At 43.4% G+C, this 19,611-nt stretch overlaps 1 non-coding gene across 1 annotated transcript; it reads left to right on the top strand.

Annotated features, from left to right (window-relative positions):
- Positions 1-3,127: 3,127 nt before the first annotated feature.
- TRNAI-GAU (transfer RNA isoleucine (anticodon GAU)) lies at positions 3,128-3,202 on the top strand. Its single transcript has one exon. It is a non-coding gene; the product is annotated as a tRNA-Ile (tRNA).
- The last annotated feature ends 16,409 nt before the right edge of the window (positions 3,203-19,611 follow it).

Genomic DNA, 19,611 nt, shown 5'->3' with positions numbered 1-19,611 from the left:
ACAAGGACAGATTTGAACGGATGGGGTTGTGAATTACATACATTTGTTTATTATTTGAGGGTAATTTGGGTTTACTAATTTGGTAATTTTCCACAATAGGGAGAAAAAAATGGCCTTTCCTTCTAATAACGAGTGTCACTATTCTTTGAGAAATAATTATTTTATCATGTATTTCCTTATTTCAGACATGATACTGAGGCATTAATAAGATGCACAATTTATCACTAAGAGCAAATTAATCAACTAAAGATTTTTTTTTAGTCAGTTGCCAGCCCTTGTTTATATTAGGGCTATTCCTGGATTAAAGAAACCTTAGGCAAATAGTCAATTCAATCTGCATATATTAGCACATGTATAAAGTAACAGTTCAAAAGAAAAAAATGCTTCCTATTTTAGATTATTCATGTAATTGTTACGGCAGGCACCAACTCAGATGAGGCATTCCCTCCTATTGGAGAGAGGAGGAGGAATACCCCTTCTATGAAGCTGTTTCGTTTTTAGGTAAGGCACATATGCCTTTCCAAGCATCTTCTCAGAAGAGGCATTCCCTCTATGGGTAGAAGCAATGCTACCCAAAGATTTGTAAGTACTTACAATTGCAAATAACAACTGTTATTACTGTCACCATTTTAAGTGTCTCCATTGGGTTCACCATTTTAAAAGAGGGAAATATTTTAATCAGTTAATCAAATTGATTAAATGTGTAAACACTGCCACTGTAGTTTAGGAAGCTACCCAGGTATACCAGCTGAAAGAATAACAGATACTTTTCTGCAGAATGGAGAAAGAAGGATAGTAATGTTGACTTTAGTATAGGGAACACATTAGACTTTAGAGTATCTGTGAAGTTACCATTGCAAAACAGGGCCAAGACTAGTTAGACTTTGGTCTGATCCTTCAAGATGGTGTTACATTCTTAAGATTTCAATGGAGTGTGGGAATTTCCCTTGGAAGTGATTCACATATTACCCTCTGAATGAAAGAATATCCAGAATAAAGCTCACTGCTCTCCATATCGGTCACTAGAAGAGCAGACTCGTGTCCAGATTATATGTAGCGTAGAAAATTCCTGGCACATGTGCCAAAGCGTGACCAACCTGTACACAGGATCTGCACCCTGCTCAAGCAACCAAGGCAAGCCTCTAGGTCTCTGATGGCACTACTCTGATTTGACTTGCTTCCAGCATGTCTAGCCATGTCCTCATCTTGTTTTGCTTCCTAGCACAGTGCCACATTGACATGGCACTGTTTTGGCCTTCAGGCCAGAAAGGTAACCCACTACCTCTGTTCTTGGTCATCTTCAGTCCACATCTTTGTGTATTCAGTTCAGCCACCACTCAGGCTCAGGAACACAAAACTTAAAATTGATCCCTGGGCCGAGAAAGGTAAGACTGAAAACAACTCGAGAAAGAACCTTCTCAATCGCCACCCCTCATTGATGGAACCAACTCCCCGAGGAGGTCAGAGCCTCCTCTCTTTTAGCACCAAATTGTTTTAATTTAATGTTCTTATTTAAATGTTTTTATTGTTGTTCTACTATAAATAGTTTCTGTCCTGAGCCTGCTTCGACCGGGAGAGTGGGATATAAATCAAATAAACATAAACATATCTCATATTATGGACCATCCAGAAAGTCTCCTATGTTCCAAATACATTGGACTATTTTTTAGAAATAAAATGGGCCAAGTTAGGGTTGGGAAATTCCTGGAGATTTGGGGGTGGACCCTTGAGAAGGGAGGCTTGGGGAGAGGGGGAAAATTCAGTGGAGTATAATGCCAACCTCTAAAGCAGACATTTTCTCCAGAGCATCTGATCTCTGTAATCTGGAGATCAATCACAATTCCAGAAGACTCACCTAGAGGTTTGCAGTCCTAGACCAAGTATGGGAAGGGAAGGAGGCTAAAAACCCTATCAGAATGTGACATAAATGATTGGCAGTCCATCTCCCACTTCCCCAGTTCATGCAATTTTTATTTATTTAAAATTAGGGGTGGCATTCTAGCAGGAGCTCCTTTGCATATTAGGCCACACACCCCTGATGTAGCCAATCCTCCAAGAGCTTACAAGGCTCTTTTTTGTAAGCTCTGGGAGGATTGGCTACATCAGGGGCGAGTGGCCTAATATGCAAAGGAGCTCCTGCTAGAATGCCACCCCTGTTTAAAATATTTGTATCCCACTTTTCTCAAAACAGTAAAGCAATAAGGCCAAAAGGTCCCATCTGCTACCTTCCAGCCAGATGTTTCAAACTAGGAAAATTCTACAAATCATTGACTGCCAAGGTGCCCCTGTACAATTTGACGTTGCACAGCTTCTAAAACCTTGGGAGAGTAGACTTCTAAAGCTTCGGGGTTGAGGCCCACAGCAGCACTAGGGAGTTAAGCTCTTTCAGGCTTAAGCAGCCAGAGAATGGGGCTAAGCAGGTGGGACAACTCCGCCCTTGCTGGAATGTTCTCCCCTGATGAACAGCAGCCATCTGAAGGAGGCGGCTTTGCTGTATGAGAGGTCATGCCGGGTCATGCCTGGCTGGCTGCCATGGGAGAGATTTTCCATTAAGGGCTGAGCTTTCTCTGCCAGCTCTGTCACACACCCCTGACTGAGCTGATCTGGAAAGGTGGCTGTTGCCAGTGTTCCTGGGGCATTAGAGATGTCTGGGAGGGAGTGGTTCCTAGCATCCGGTGCTTCCCTTGGGGGACTGCCCAGCTTCTGGAAATGAGTGCTCTGGTTGTGGATGGATATCTCATTGGCCAGCAGGTAACAGAGGCGGCTAAAATCTGTAGCATATGTTTGCTGGTCAGACCAGGCATTTGTTTTATGGTGGAATTTAATGTCTGATTCCCATTTGATAGTTACTGATTTCCTACATGATAGTCATTTGATAGTCACTGATTTAAAACATGATATTTGAATATATTATATCAAAACAAACCAGCAAAGTAATACAGATGTCGAGGAGCACCTTAAAGACTAATGAAATTTTGTTCATCATTAGCTTTCATGAGGCAAAGCCCTTTTCTTGAGAGCCAGTTTGGTGTAGTAGTTAAGTGTGCGGACTCTTATCTGGGAGAACCAGGTTTGATTCCCCACTCCTCCGCTTGCACCTGCTGGAATGGCCTTGCGTTAGCCCTTGGGAGGGATGGTGGCTCAGTGGTAGAGCATCTGCTTGATAAGCAGAAGGTCCCAGGTTCAATCCCTGGCATCTCCAACTAAAAGGGGTCCAGGCAAATAGGTGTGAAAAACCTCAGCTTGAGACCCTGGAGAACCACTACCAGTCTGAGTAGATAATACTGACTTTGATGGACCGAGGGTATAAGGCAGTATAAGGCAGTATAAGATTCAGTATAAGGCAGCTTCATATATTCATAGCTATCACAGGAGTTGTCCTTGAAAGGGCAGCTGCTGTGAGAGCCCTCTCAGCCCCACCTACCTCACAGGGTGTCTGTTGTGGGGGGAGAAGACATAGGAGATTGTGAGCCGCTCTGAGTTTCTGATTCAGAAAGAAGGGCGGGGTATAAATCTGCAGTCGTCGTCTTCATCAGATGTAGGAAGTGTGTGTGTGGGTCAAGTTGCTTCTGACTTGTTATGTCCCTCTCGTTTAAGGTCTTCCAAAACAGCCTATTGTTAACAGCCTTGTTCGGCTCTTGCAAACAGAGGGCCATGGCTTCCGTGATTGAGTCAATCCATCTCATGCTAGTTCTTCGTATTTTGCTGCTGGCCTTCAACTTCCCCTGGCATTCTTGTCTTTTCCACTGAGTCTTGTCTTCTCATAATGTGACCAAAGCCTCAGTTTGGTCATTTTAGCTTCTAGAAAGAATTCAAAGAGTGCCCACTGGTTAAATAAACTAGTAAACCTTTAAGATGTGTGGCACACTTCTCTAGGTACAATCCAGTTCACCCAAATCTTATATGAGTCAATGGAATTAACATGTGCAGGCAGATCCTGTGTTTACTACAACACACATGCTTACTACTATTTTATAATATGGTCTTTATTATAAAATATGAGATTGCTATTTAATGATTTGTTTTCTTCTCACCCCAAAAGGATAAATGATATCTGTTTGTCCAAACAATTCTTTAAAAGGATTGGCACCTTATTGAAGTTTAACTAACTTATAAAGGAGAAAAAATGAAATATAAGTACAAATGTAAAAAAAGCTGCCTCCCTCCCTCCCTCCTTCCTTCCTTCCTTCCTTCCTTCCTTCCTTCCTTCCTTCCTTCCTTCCTTCCTTCCTTCCTTCCTTCCTTCCTTCCTTCCTTCCTTCCTTCCTTCTTACAGCTCTCAAACATCTGACATTTATTCTATGTGGCTCATACATTAAGCAGGTTTGGCCACCCCTGCACTAAAGGTCTGTCTAAGTGAGGTACAATGAGGACTTGTTTCATCTCAGCAGGATGGCTGCTAGGCATATGTGCTAAGAAGTAGGGTTGCCAGCTCTGGGTTGGGAAATACCTAGCAATTTCATTGAGGTAAGAACATAAGAGAAGCCATGTTGGATCAGGCCAATGGCCCACCCAGTCCAACACTCTGTGTCACACAGTGGCCAAAAAAAACAGGTGCCATCAGGAGGTCCATCAGTGGGGCCAGGACACTAGAAGCCCTCCTACTTTGTGGCTGGCCCTGGAGATTTTGGAGATGGAGCCTGAGAGGAGCAGGGTTTGGGGAGGGGAAGGACTTCAGTGAAGTAGAATGCCATAGAATGCACCTTCCAAAGAAGCAATTTCCACCAGATAAACTGATCTAAACTGATCTTTGTTTCCAGGTTGTAATCTCCAGCCACCACCTGTGGGTTGGCAATGGTACTAGGCAGAGATAAGGTCAGCTGTGACTGAGGGGAGGTTATTGTCCTTCAGGTCTGCTCCTGAAGGAGACAACCTCAGATTCAACAGTGGTTTTGTCATCCATTTTTTCCACTTAGAATCATAGAGTTGGAAAAGACCTCCAGTGTCATCTAATCCAACCCCTTGCACAATGCTGGAAATTCACAGATATCTCCCCCTAAATTCACAGAATCAGCATTGATGTCTACCTTTTGATTAAAAACCTCCATAGAAGGAGAGCCCACCACCTCTGGAGGAAGCCTGTACCGCTTTAGAAACAAGACCAAATAGTCTGGAATGCCAACATTCTGAGAGAAAGTTAGACGAGGAGAATTTCAGAAGCCAAAAAAAACTAAAATGGAGTTTCTGGAGTTTCAGAGAATCAACCAAAGTCACCAGTAGTCTGTCAGTCCACATTGTTGGGAATTCTGCCAAAATGAGATAAACAACTGCAGGGAAGAACAAAAATCCCAAAGAGGAAAATGAACCAGTGTTGGTAAATTAATTAGCCTTTTTTTAAAAAACAAACAAACTGTGATTACAAATAGATGTATTTAACAGATCCTACTATAGTGTCACAACATTCCCTTCGGCAAAGAGGTGTAGGCTAGCCAAATGGGTCCAAACATGATTTCCCCTTGTTTTTTATGTGCAAACCATATGTGTATCAGGCAAAGCTTCTTATGGGCAATTAAGGAACACTTGGAGGTGCCAAGCATCTGTATTCCTGTAAAATTAAATTAATTACCCTTTGGGGTTGGAAATGCAGACTCCACTTTCCCTGGTTTTTTGGCTGACATTCTACAGAGGGGAACAGAACCTGATTAATCAAGGCTCGAGCTATTTCCGCTGGTTATTCACAACACACAGGCCTCTTCCCCCTTATCAGGGGTCCTCTTGAGTCACTCACCAGTGAGGGGCATGGACCTGGCTGTGCAGGTCAGAGCAGCAAGCCAAGTTCCTTGGATTGGTCACGTCCCCTCCCTTCCAGTCTGGCCTCTGGTAGGACCTCTTTGTGTATTGACCACCAACACTCCTTGTTAGGGCTTTGGGAGAAGCAAAATTTTGCCCCAAATCCAGACAAACGGGAAGATGGATGTTAAGTTCACAAGCTCATCTTTCCCTGTCCAGGGGTTATTGGGGAGGACAGGGAGGGAAGTAAATGACTAAGTTCTGGCTAGTTTCACCTCCCAGTGATATATGGCTGCTTCCTCTTTTCTCTCTGCACATCATTAGTGGACAGAATGCATGAGCTGTAAAGGCTGAACAAAGGGAAAGGGGAGGATTCCACTAATGGCAAAAGTGAGACAGATTGGGGTGGGTGGGAAAGTAAAGTTCACATTCACAGTTTACAATTTCAAGTAGATCGTCTGCATTTTCCATAAATGACCTATATCTCTTATTAAATAGATTATACACACACACACATACACATGAGAGGCCTATGAAGAATTGCAGGAAAAAGAAATCCCATTTCTCTATGCCTCCCCATCCCTTGCAGCCGGTTCCAGCTCCAGCTCTCCTCCTCCACTCTTTCCTCGCTCTGTCTGCAGTCATTGTCTCTTCCACCTTGTCACCATTGCCTCATTACCACCAGTTTTCATGTATCATTTTGGGTTGCTATGGTAACCCAAATAAGTGCCAAATCCAAACTCTGCTGGTTTGCTTTCTTTGAAACCACTGAGTAGGAACTTTCTGGATTATCCCCAAATCAGTGTTCCCTCTAAGCTGATTTAATGTGAGCTAGCTCACAGCTTTTTAGCCTCAGGCTCACACATTTTTGCCCTAGCTCAGGAAAAATGGTCCCAGAGCAAACTAATCTATGCAGGAGTTTACAACTTTAATGCCAGTAGCTCATGAAGTAGAATTTTTGCTCACAAGACTACACAACTTAGAGGGAACATTGTCCCAAATTAGTATTTTTTCAGTAGCTCAGATTTTTCTTTTCAAAGCTGAGGGTTGCCCTAATCTCTTCATCATAGCTCTATTACACAGATTTGGCTATCCTCACCAACATCCACCTTTGGCTATTGTATAAAGTGATCCATATGCACAGATGTGAAATTCTAGCAGGAGCTCCTTTGCATATTAGGCCACACTTCCTGATGTAGCCAATCCTCCAAGAGATTACAAAAAAGCGCTTTGTAAACTCTTGGAGGATTGGCCACATCAGGGGGTGTGGTCTAATATGCAAAGGAGCTCCTGCTAGAATTCCACTCCTGCATATGCATATTGCTGGAATACTGCAAGTTCACTCCCTTCAGTCATGAAAGAGTTAACCTGTTTGTGTATGCATGTTTAAAACTTAGTGAATTACTTAGGGCCATTTAGAGTTTAGGCACATATTTCCCGCCAGAGAAAAGAAGGTGTTATGCATAATTAGCTGCTAATGGATCATTAGTTTTATTGGGACTCTACAGGTCTTTGGTCATGTACTCTGAGTTGGGGCTAGAGGATAAAACTTTCTCTTCTCTTTGTTCCCACAGAAACTTGAGTGAAGACAAGATGGTGCTTAGTACTAGTCAGGATGTTGTCATTTTCTCTTTCAATATACTCTACCTATCTTTTCTTTACTAAAGTGTTTTTAAACTAGATACACACATGTGGCTGTCTGCTAAGAATATCCAACACATGTGCACAGAGGTTATGGGGTGGTATGCCACATCTCTGCTTAGCTAATGGTGCAAAGAACCTTCTGCTGATTCAAGAGAATCTTCTCCAGGGGCAAAATGTCATTGGAAGGTATCTTGTACTGGAGGAAAGTGCTTCCACTAGTTGAGGGGAGGTGTCATGATTTGAATGTATATATGCATGTTCAAGGGTGGAATTCTAGCAGGAGCTCCTTTGCGTATTAGACCACACACTCCTGATGTAGCCAATCCTCCAAGAGCTTACAAAAAAGAGCCTTGTAAGCTCCTGGAGGATTGGCTACATCAGGGGTGTGTGGTGTTATATGCAAAGGAGCTCCTGCTAGAATTTCACCCCTGTGCATGTTCCTTTAATAGTTGGTAAATTGCAGTAGAGAAAAGGGGGTGAAAGAGGGAAAATGAATGAGGTGATTGGCTGTTGACTGAAAGAGTGTAGACAGAGCTAAGAAGTTGTTTTGGGGAGAGAGAAAGATCAGTTGTGGTCAGTCAGCAGTCTACAGAGTCTGAGAAACCTGATTAGAATCCCATATAGTGCTGTGAAAAGCATTAAGATTCTGTTGAAGAAAGATAGAAATACTTAGAGGGCATATTAGGGCTGCATGGACAGCCAAAAATATTGTCAGAGTATTATAGGAGTGTGAGAGACAGAAGCTGTCAGAAAGCTGAGTTAAGAAGAGAAAGGGGAGGAGTGTGTGAAGTGAAAGAGTGACATCTCAGTCAGAAGTTATTAATTGAAGAATTAAGCTATAAACATCTTGAAACCAATACGCTTAAAGAAAGGGGATACATCATTTTGAGCTCTTCAGGATATGATTGTGCGGTGTACATTGTAAAGTCATTTGAGCAGTGAGGTGATGATCTATTTCATTTCTCAGACTTATATCCAGGGCTTTTTTTTTGTAGCAGGAACTCCTTTGCATATCTAACTACACACCCCTGATGTACCCAATCCTCCTGGAGCTTACAGGGCTCTTATTCCAGGGCCTACTGTAAACTCTTGGAGGATTGGCTACATTAGGGGTGTGTGGCCTAATATGCAAAGGAGTTCCTGCTACAAAAAAAGCCCTGCTTGTATCCATCATTCAAGCCTCCTGACCTCTGAAGTCAGATTTTGTGCTTCAGTCTGAAGGGTGCTGACACAGTGGAGATCATGCTAACAGAATCACATTAACCCAGTGGAATTTGCACCAGGCACTCTCGCACTCTGCAAAAGTGGACATGCTAGATAAATAATAAAATAAAAATCATAGGAAATCCTGTGCACCTTTCCCTGGAATTAGCCTGGCTGTTGTTATTGTATGGGTCAATGGGATTTAGTCAGTCATAACCAATGCCTGATCTAGCAACATAGCAGAATGAGCCGAGACTGAGATGGTTAGAATGCAGGTGGAGAGATCACTTTTCCAAGTCATTTGTAAAGGCAATTCAGTTCCCTCTGAAAACATAAGAACAGCGTGCTGGATCGGACCAATAGCCCCTCTAGTCTAGCATTCTGTTTCACAAAGAACCTTCACCTCTTATTGTCCTCCAAAAACTGGTCTTCAGAGGGCTATTGCCAGCATAGAGTAGTGGTTAACAGCAGTGGCTCTAATCTGGAGAACTGGGTTCAATTCCCCACTCCTCCACATGAGGGCTGCTGGGTGACCTTGGGTCAGTCACAGTTCTCTTGGGACTCTCTCAGCCCCACCTACCTCACAAGGTGCCTGTGGTGGGGAGAGGAAGGAAATGTGGTTGTAAGCTACTTTGACTCCTTAGGGTAGAAAAAAGGGGGTATAAAACCAATTTTTCTCCCTCTTCTTCTTCTGAACATAGGGACTCCATTTAGTTATTATGGCTAATAACCATCAGTTGGCCTCTCCTCCATAATTCTTCTAATCCCCCTTTAAAGTCAGATAAATTTTTGGCTGTCACTCCATCATGTAGCAATAAATTCTGCAAACTAATTATGTTTGATCCTAGAAGTATTTACTTTGGCTTTGCCCATCCACTTCAGTAGGGGCCTGTCATTCCTAGCATTTTGGGAGAGAGGATATGAGGTCTTCTAGAATACCTGTTTTATCAAATACTAGTGCAAATATGTTGCAAGACTGGTAGCCATGCTGGTTTGAAGCAACAGAACAAAGTTTGTGTCTGGTGGCAGCTTTAAGACCAACAAAGTTTAATTATGAATATAAGTTCTTGTGTGCATGCACACTTCTTCAGATATCCAGTGGCACCTATAAGTCCAACAAAATTTAATTCTTAGTATAAGCTTTTGTGTGTATGCGCACTTTTTCAGCTATCTGAAGAAATGTGCAGGCATACAAACGCTTACACCAAGAATTAAACTTTGTTGGCCTTAAAGGTGCCACTGGACTCCAGATCATAAAAGGACATTCACCAATAAGATCTATAGATGGAGAAGTCAAGGACACAACAACATTCTCTGTTCTTAAAGTGTAGAAAGAAACTGTACTCCCCTCAGAGGCCTTGATTAACACACATCTTTTATTCAATTCCTATTCTGTTTTGTCCATCCAAAACAACTCTTTGAACCCCTTTAAACTCCTGTATAGAAGGAAAAGTGGGGGTACAAAATGTTTTTATAAAAGCAGACACCATGTGAGGTAGGTGGGGCTGAGAGGGCTCTCATAGCAGCTGCCCTTTCAAGGACAACTCCTGCGAGAGCTATGGCTGACACAAGGCCATTCCAGCAGGTGTAAGTGGAAGAGTGGGGAATCAAACCCGGTTCTCCCAGATAAGAGTCTGCACACTTAACCACTACACCAAACTGGCTCCTATTCTTGCCCTGACTGCCTTCCCCCACCTCCCCAACAGCAAGACAGAGGGAGGAAGCAAGACGAAGGGGCCACCAGTTTCACAGTGCCCAACTAGCTGTGGCAGCAGCAGATCCTTGTCAGTCAGATTCTGCGCATGCCCAGTAGCTCCATGCACACAAGGCAAGGCTAATTTCTGATTACCCCCTACCTGCACTGATAACATCACCGAGTCACATGGAGGGCATCCAATTTGGTACCCCCAGAAGACCGGCACCCTAGACAATCGGCTAGCTTGCCTAGTAGTAGAGCCAACTCTGGACATTCCTTTTGGTTTGATCCGATTGACACAATCAACCAAAACAACCAGATGAGCTATTGCAAGCTCTGTTCTCTGACCTTACAGCGTTTCTTCCTGGCAGGTGGGCGAAGAGATTAGAGAATCTCCCCTAGATTAGAGATTAGAGAATCTCCATTTGCAAGGCAAAATGGAGAATCGTAGCCAGAGATGCCCAAGGAGCTGGATTTATATAAGGCGTCTGATGATGTGAGGCTTGCTTGGCTCCAAGGGGATGAAGTGATGCAAGGCCAACCCCACAACTACAAACAGAAGCGCCTTTTCAGATTCCAACAGATCCCTCCTTGGCAAGCGGTAACACAGCAGCACTTGCCCAGACTTCTGTTTCTTCATCTTCTTGTCTGACAGCAGTTCGTGCTTGCCTTACGAAAGACGACAATTGTGCTCAGGCTGCCGACTAAGAGTAAATCCAAGTCTGCATAAAGGCTATGGATCAGCAAAACCCACCAGGTTCAGCTCTTCTTTCTACAAGTTGGGAGAAAACTCAGGCTCACATATTACATAGAGGAAAATCCAACTTTCCCGTCAAAGCCCCCCTGCCCCCAGCTCAGTCTGTTCCACCTGTTGTCTCCTGACTTCATAATTCACCTGCAAGAGAGTTGCAACCTGTTTTTGGATCCTGGCCTGCAGTTGAAAACTATTGAGTTAGAAAGTGTCATCTGGGAAACCTGGGTTCTGATCCTTATTCTGCCTCTGGGTGATCTTGGGCCAGTCATTCTATCTTGGCCCAACCTACTTCACGGGGTTGTTGTGAGAATAACTAGGGAGAAGAGAACCATGTATGCAGCTGTGAGCTCCTCGGAACGTGGGCATGATAAAAACATAATTGATAGACTGAGAGCCAGTTTGGTGTAGTGGTTAAGTATTGTTGGAATACAAGCTATACACATTCCAGCCATTATATAGTTAACTGTTTGTTTACCTGATAGAGGAAGTGATGTATTGTGACCTAAACTCAATTGTGGGATGGTTCTTACTTTGCCCACGAAAGTTGTGAACACAACATTGGTCAGAGAGGATGTTAGGTGTGAAATGCTTTGATCTTGTATGCAAGGTTTATTGCTCTTCTTCCTGGCGAAATGCTTTTTGGGGAGAAGAACAGTGAAGACAAAGAATGTAGCCATGTAGATAAGACGTAGATAGACTAGCTGGTAAGCTAGATGTTTTCTGTTTTATCCCAAGTACCCTATCCTGATGTTTTCTAGTAAGCCTCTTACTGCCACTCCAAACCTCTGAATTTAGCATGTATTTCCTAACATTTTGGTAGCAGATGATAAAAAGATTCCAACAAGTATGCAGGCTCTTATCTGGGAGAACTGGGTTTGATTCCCCACTCCTCTACATGCACCTGCTGAGCTGACCTTGACTTAGTCACAAGTTCTCGCAGAGCTGTTCCTCTCAAGAGCAGTTTCTGGGAGAGCTCTCTCAGCTCCACCTACCTCACAGGGTGTCTGTTGTGGGGAGAAAAAGGGGAAGGAGATTGTAAGCCACTCAGAGACTCCTTTGGGTAGTGAAGGGCAGGTTATACATTCAAACTTTTCTTCTTCTTCTTCTTCTTCTTCTTCTTCTTCTTCTTCTTCTTCTTCTTCTTCTTCTTCTTCTTCTTCTTCTTCTTCTTCTTCTTCTTCTTCTTCTTCTTCTATTGGCCCTGTCCACCTGCCCTATCTATCTATTTACCACTGTACAAGACAGAGGTATCTTTAAGTATTGACTGGTGGGAATTTGGCCATTTGCTAATAACCAATGCAATTGAGAGTACATACAATGGAAAATCTCTGAGAGCACTCTAGTCGCCATCTTGTGAATTTTTTTATACAACTGAATTTTAATTTTTATAGCATTATGTTTTATATTTAAATGGTATATTTATGCCCTGAGCCCGCTTGCGGGGTAGGGTGGGATAGAAATAAATAAATTTGCAACTTGATAGGAAGTCAGCTGCTCATTGGGTTGGATTCAACCAATTTTTCCACTGGTGAAGAGGGGGCATGGGTCATCTTTGACCACCCAATAAGCCTTCATGGACAACAGTCATGTTGAAAGGGGGGCTGCAGTACAGCATGGAATTAGGTGAAAGTAACTGAGTGAAAACCCTGTCTGGATCCAACCCATTGAGCCTGCTTTGGCGGGGAGGGCGGGGTATAAATAAAAATTTATTATTATTATTATCATCATTATTATTGTCAAGATGAACCCACTATAATATTGGGCTAACTTTTGACAGTCAAGAAATTATACAGATATGGGAGTAAGTTCCATCACAAGAACATAAGGGAAGCCATGTTGGATCAGGCCAATGGCCCATCCAGTCCACACAGTGGCCAAAAAACCCAGGTGCCATCAGGAGGTCCACTAGTGGGGCCACTGTGCCCCCCACAAAGCACCAAGAATATAGAGCATCACTACCTCAGACAGATCTATCAATATATTGTGGCTAATAGCCTCTAATGGACCTCTGCTCCATATGTTTATCCAGTCCCTTCATGAAGCTGTCTATGCTTGTAGCTGCCACCAACTCCTGTTAAAGCACATTTCTTTTTCAACAACCATCATAAAATAAAGATGACTTGTCCTGTCTGTCTGTATTTGGCTTGGATTGTCTAACCAGAGCAGGGTGTAACCTGGCCGCATTTCAGAAAGATCTGACACAAAATGGCAGAATTCTCCCCCCCCCCCCTTGATCTTGGAGGTGCTTCAAGTTTCCAACCTATTTGTATACTATTTGAGCTGCCCAAATTTTATACAGTTTGAAATTGCTTGGTGGTGATGGAAAGTATCATCAAGTCGCAGCCGATTTATGGTGACCTTATAGGGTTTTCAAGACTTCAGAGACATTCAGAGGTGGTTTTGCCATTGCCTGGCTCTGCATTTATTGATGATTAACTTATATGATGTATTTATTTTATTTATTTATTTAATCAAATTTATATCCCACCCACCCCTAATGGGCTCAGGTTGCAGCTAACAACAACAAACAATAATTTGGGACTGATTTGGCTATTTAAAATATTGTCCATTGAGCTAAGCAGTGAGAGGGAAGGTGCATGATCTTGTTAGATTTTGGCAGCTAGGCAGGGTTGGTTCTTGGATAAGAGACCACCAAGGAAGGCTCTGCATTGGAACATCTCTGCTCATTTGCCTTGAAAATCCCTTGTTGAGGTTGTCATGAGGCATAGACTCATAGAGTTGGAAGGGACCTCCAGGATCATCTAGTTCAGCCCCCTGAACAATGCAGGAAATTCACAAACACCTCCCCCCACACACACACACATATATCCCCAGTGGCCCCTGTTCCATACCCAGAAGATGGCAAAAAACCTCCAGGATGGATCCCTGGCCAAACTGGCCTGGAGAAAAATTGCTGACTGACCCCAAAGTGGAAAACAGCATTTCCCTGGGCGTGTCAGAAAGGGCTGGCTGTGACTAGGTGGCAATCTACACACTTATGCAGCTAAGCAAGGGTGAGGAATAGAATTCAGTTGAGTTGTGTGGGAATGTGCATGCATGAGAGGCTGATGATGTTGTGCTGTGCAGTTGGGAAGGAACAGGAAGCAAACTGCCAAAGAGCCACAAAAGGGTCAATGAACCGACCACCTGTCCATTAAAAAATTGGCTTCCGGTTCACAAATGGTGAACAGGAAGTGAACTGAGCAGACGAGTATTCCGTCTCCCCTAAGTTTTACAGCACACTTTCCATGTTTTCCAACCACAAGTGAAAATGTAAGTGCCGTAACTTCTCATAAACCAAACAGCTTTTAAAAATTAGAATTATATCTGTGCCAGACATCTCTCAGTTGGAAATCCAACAGAATGGTAATCCACTTCACATTGTCTTGTCTCACGACTAACCCCCCCTTTGTTCACAAGTTCGCAAACAATCCTTTGACAAGACTCCGAAAGCTGGAGAAATGACATCCCATAATTTGTTTTTCTCTGAACCCCAGTCCTTGGTGCATGCTCCGGTTAAGGTCTGAAAGCTTGTAACAAAATCAAAAGGCCTTTCAGAAGATCAGCACTTAACCACATATAATTACTTAACCTGCAAATTGCAGGTTAATGACTGTTAATTGCTCCGTTTAAATCTGCCCTGATGTCTCCACCCAGCTCTCAGCTCTCAAAATGCGAGTCAGCAACTTCTGTGAGTCTGAGAAGCAAACACACTGGAGGCCACCTTCTGCACCAGCTTCAAGAAAGGAAGGGTATCTTCCCCCTTGGCTGCTTTGGGACAATTTGTAGGAGCAATGATTAAAATATGATTTCTTACTCTATCATTATTTTGTAGCTTGTTTCCTGCAAGAAGAGCACATCTGAAAGAATAAAAAGATAGGATGTCATGATGGTGTGTCATGATCCGGTTTTCCACTTCTCGTCCTCCTTTTTCCCCTCTCCTGGGGTGCTCTGGCCCTTTAACTTAACCCAGAAGTTTCCTGGTGGAGCCACTGGGAGGGTCACTGGTGACCAGGAGCTAGCTAAGCCATGCCATGGGGATTCCACAGTGTTTGTAGCACTTGGCTCATATCCAGGCCTCAAAGAGAATAATAATAATAAATTTATTTTTATATCCCGCCCTCCCCTGCCGAGGCAGGCTCAGGGCGGCTCACAGGACATGGTATATACCATGATTACAATAAAATACAATCATTACTATAAAAGACAGTTAAAATATAGTTAAGTTACATTCATAAATTAAGTTAAATAAAACAGTTAAAACCATTTGACCACAGGCACACGCATGAACGCATGAAGCTGTCTTATAATGATACAGACCATTGGTGCATCAAAGTCATTATTGCCTACTCAAACTGACAGTGCTTCTCTAAGCTCCCGGACAGAGGGCTTCAATATCACCTACTGCCAGATCCTTTAACTGGAGATGTCAGGGATTGAACTGGGGACCTTCCGCATGCCAAGCAGGTGCTCTAACACTGAGCCATGCCCTTGAACGAAATGCATAGACTTGCTCAAGACTTTTTTTTGTAGCAGGAATTGTTGCACATTAAGTCACACCAGAGCTTTTTTTGAGCAGGAACGCACAGGAACACAGTTTCAGCTGGCTTGGTGTATGGGGGTGTGGCCTAATATGCAAATTAGTCCCTGTTGGCTTTTTCTGCAAAAAGCCCTATGTGTAACAATGCTGCTGTCAGGAGGTGTGGCCTAATATGTAAATGACTCCCTGCTGGGCTTTTTCTACCAAAACAGCCCTGGGTCTCACACACACACACCCAATGTAGCTAATTCTCCAAGAGCTTACAGGGCTCTTAGTACAGGGCCTACTGTAAACTCCAGGAGGATTGGCTACATCAGGGGTGTGTGGCCCAATGTGCAAAGGAGTGCCTGCTTTAAAAAAAGCCTTTGGCTTGCCTGTAGGCAAACTTACAACCCATTGTCCTGTAGGGCAACACACAGTTCTCCCCTCCCTGTTTTATCTTCACAACTTTGTAAGGTAGGTTGAGCTGAGAGACACTTACTGGCTCAAGGTAACCCAAGGAGCTTCATGGCAAAGTGAGGTCACACAGACAAGTTTATGAACAACACACACACACATACATGTAACACCACTGATGCCTCATCACCATAATTTTAAACTAAAGATCAATATGCTGAGAGATCCAATCACGTATCACCATTCTTTGATATAAAGGGGTTAAGGGCCAAGCCATAGGATATGTTCTGTAATGAGTTGAAGTCGGGACACAGCGGCTGTGGAGACCAGCATTTTAAAAATCTGGAGGTGGGGCTCCAGGCTAACCACCAACACCCCTGTGTTGTCTTCCCAAGCCAAAATGATCCAGGGGAGTTATGTGCCCATTTCGGAGATGCACCAGCAGTTAAACTGGAAAAAGCCAGAATCACCAACTATCTGTGAGTGGTTTGCACTATTATCTAAATTAACATACTATCAAAGGGCTAGTCAGAATAACTCTATGGAACCTGATTATTGATTAAATATTGAGTATTATTCATTTCTTTTGGGAATGAAATATGATATATTAAGATATACCCATTTGCTTATTATGATTTCTTGCTGAAGTACTGGGGAATTTGTGTGTGTGTACTGAGTGTATGTTTGTATTAAAACAATCATTTTAAAAACTTGGGAAAGAGTCTCATATGGCCCTGTTTGCTGAAAGAACCGTTACTTACGAAATATTCCCTCTTTTTCGCCATTGAATGATCAAACTTGAATCCAGACAATATCCAAGTCATTCTGAAAATAAATTTTACAAGGAGCTAATTGCTACTGGGGAAAGTATTTTTCAGTCCAGGATTCGTCAAGGAAATGGGATTTTTAAAATATCTGCATCAACAGTGTAATCCACTCAAATTTTATAATAACAAAATGACATTTTTAAGGTGCCACAGACACCTTTGTTTTGTGGACTGCCCTGGAATGTCATAAATATTTTCTCCTTCAACCCTACAGAGCAGAACTTTGTCCAGGCAGAATTAGAATAAGCAAAGGAAAATCCTGGTTTCTCATCTCGCTTAATCTAGGAAAATCCTGGTTTCTAATCCTGTTTAAGCCACAGCCTAACATTTTGAACCTCCTTGAGTCTGACTTCATCCCTTCTTGCTTTATGTAGACCAGATGTACAATAGTGTGAAACCCAGGGCTTTGCTGAGAAAACCGCAGGGATTTCTCAAGGGGAGAGAAATCCACATCCACCCTGGGCTGAGGAGCACCTGTTGAGGGTATGCAGACAATGGCGGATAGAGCGGAGACACTTGCCAAAGATGGATGGCTGCCCTGGAAGCAGATCAAGAGCTGAACATGATGGCTGATTTGCATATTTTGCTTATGGCTAGACAGCATCCTTTCAAATCAAACGCATTAACATATTAGCTGTGCGTGCCAAGATTCTGGACAAGCTGCAACCTTATTCTGGAAATTTTAACCCCCGATGTGAAATAAAACCTTTCATTAGCTCCCCAGATATAAGCAAGCCAAGCTTAGAAAGAGTGAAGCTTGAAAACCATGGGTATTGGTGGTCCCTTATGCACTTCCTTCTAGTCTGCAAAGAATTTGATGTATACATCTGAAGGCCTAGCAAAGACTTGTTGGAGACATCCCATTCCCCCCCCTCACTATTTCCTCTCTCTTTCCTGAAAGCCCCCATAGCTTCTCCCCTTTCTCCGCTTCGTACTCTCCTTCCCACCCACCAGCCAGTCTCCCTTTATCTGCCCCCCTTTCAGCTTTCCTCTTTTTATTGCTATTTTTGTAGCAGGAACTCCTTTGCATATTAGGTCACACTCCTCTGATGTAGCCTATCCTCCAAGTGCTTACAGGGCTTTTAGTACAGGACCTACTGTAAACTGTTGGAGGATTGGCTACATCAGGGGAGTGTAGCCTAATATGCAAAGGAGTTCCTGGTACAAAAGAAAGCCCTGCCTCTTTCCCTTCCCTTGGCAGCTCCTCCTTGGGAAAATTCTGAGTGGTACCGGCTGCCAGGCTATGCTAGGTCCAGTTGTACAGTGCCAGGCTAGCCCCAGTTGCATGGTGACTAGTGCTGTTGGGCTGAGACCAGTTCCTAATATGGCTTAGGAGCCTTAGCCTGATGAAGGTTTAGGCTTGCTAGCCCCCAGGTCCCAGTAGGGGACTCCCAGGTTTTGCAGACTGGCCACTGGGGGGAAGCCCTGCCCCAACAGCCACCATGTGCCTTTAAATCTTAAAGAGTCTGCAAATGGCTTGTGTTTTGGACTGTGTGTGTGCGTCTTTAAATCTGAGCAAGAGGAAAGCTGAATGGACAAGGCAAGTAGGCAGAGCCACATGGGTCTTCCCGATGAGTGTGTGAAGCATGGGAGAAAGAAAGGGAAGCCAGCAGATCTCCCCTGTTTGTTTAGAAGAAAACTCCACCCCCTAGGCTGCTCTGCTTTCATATTCCTGTTAGTCTGAAGCAGTTGGTTGAAATACAGCAGAGGTTACATTCAGCAACTCCTGCGAGTAAATTGGAGTGAGATCACAAAAGTGTGTGTGTGCTGTGTTTATTCTGGCTGCTTTGTGAGTGGAAGTGCAGCTGCTGGGGAACGAGGAAATGAAGACGATATTCAGGGAAACTGTACTGCTGTATTTTTATTTATTTATTTTTGGGGATGGGAAAGGCTCTTGGCTCCACCCCCAAAGTCCCTTGATATTTTCTGAGTTGGACCTGGCAACCCTATGAGGGTTGCCGGCTCAGGGTTGAAAATTTCTGGAAATTTGGGATCTGGAGTCTGAGGAGGCCAGAGTTTGGAGAGGAACCTCAACAGGGTATAATGCTATTGACAGGGTGTAATGCTATTAACAAAAGCTGCCTTGGAAATCCTTTTAGGCAGAAACTAACAGGATATAAATTGATTAAATATATTAAATAGACAGTACAGGGACACCCAACAAGTTTTCCTCTTTATGCTACTTGGCCTCAAGTTCCTGACTCATCCAGATGTCTGATGGCTGCAGACTGGCAGCTGTAGAAATTTTGGCTATTTAATTGCATTTCAACAGGGCCTCCACTTGAGCCAAGGCCCTGCTTGACCACCTTCCAAGCATCTCAGGTGATCCAGCCTTCCTTGAATTTTTCAAAGCTCCAGAAGTGACCGTGAAGTTCTACTGCACAAGAGAATGCTCCACTTGGAAACTCACATGTCCAGTTTTTTCTCACTGAGCAAAGGACTGTGTCAATATTTAGTTCTTGCTGTGGGAACAGCAAGAAAAGAAAGAGAGGAAATAATGGGAGAAAATATGCTAAGGCTTAACCTACTTGGCTGTACCAGCATACTAAACTCATTTTTATTTAATTTTTATTTATTTTTTTGCTCATGTATCTGTTGCACTGAAGACAAACAGGAATTCAACAAGGGAAGCCCAAACAAAACTGTTGATATGGCCCATGTGCAAAGCTGGGGGTGGAGGAAGGCATTTTGTTGTTGTTATTCGGTCACACAATCGAGTCTGACTCTTTGCGACCCCATGGCCAAAGTCACGCCAGGCCCTCCTGTCTTCCACCATCTTCTGAAGTCTCCTCAAAATTGTGTTTGTTACATCAGTTTCCCA

The sequence above is a fragment of the Heteronotia binoei genome, chromosome 11 (assembly GCF_032191835.1).
Source record: "Heteronotia binoei isolate CCM8104 ecotype False Entrance Well chromosome 11, APGP_CSIRO_Hbin_v1, whole genome shotgun sequence".
NCBI lineage: Eukaryota > Metazoa > Chordata > Lepidosauria > Squamata > Gekkonidae > Heteronotia > Heteronotia binoei.
Note: the sequence above shows the minus strand (reverse complement) of the source record. Positions and strands in the feature narration are given on the sequence as shown.